The sequence below is a fragment of the Babylonia areolata genome, chromosome 30 (assembly GCF_041734735.1).
Source record: "Babylonia areolata isolate BAREFJ2019XMU chromosome 30, ASM4173473v1, whole genome shotgun sequence".
NCBI lineage: Eukaryota > Metazoa > Mollusca > Gastropoda > Neogastropoda > Buccinidae > Babylonia > Babylonia areolata.
Window position 1 is genome coordinate 20,099,958 of NC_134905.1, and position 608 is coordinate 20,100,565.

Sequence of the window (608 nt, forward strand, 5' to 3'; positions counted from 1 at the left end):
TTCACCTCTTCAGTATAAGAGCCTTCCACTTGCAATATTTTGATGATGGTAATTGGGGTGAAACGTTGTTAACGTCGTCTCTTTCGCCGTTCGTATGGAGAGAGTTAAAAGCTAATAAAAGATCGTTTGATCTTGAGGGTTTAGCTGATTTGTATGTGTACAGTGTGTTTGGAGGATGTGAGAGAGGATGAAGATCATTAAAAAAAAAAAAAATTCATTGTAAAGCTTATGAAGACATTAGAGCCAAGACACGACTTTTTCCTATTGCTGCTGATGTGAAAAGACGTGACGTGCTTAGTCTGTTATCCACTGGAAATGATGAAATTAGCTGATCCCGTCACAGCAACTGAAAGCCAGAGCGTGAGAATCGGCTGGACCGGACGGGTCCTAGTGTTTCAATGTTTGGCCTGTTGTCACACTGATGAGAGGCTCACGCATTGTAGCGCATTGTCGCGCGTTGTCGCGCATTGACGAAATCAGAATAGACAATCTTTGTAAAAACGACCTTGTGTGAGGTGTTCATTCCCTTTTCCTTCCCCTCTTGTTCTTCCTTACCCTCTTGTGGAAAACGCTGTATCGAAGATAGAACCCACCCCCAACAACTACAA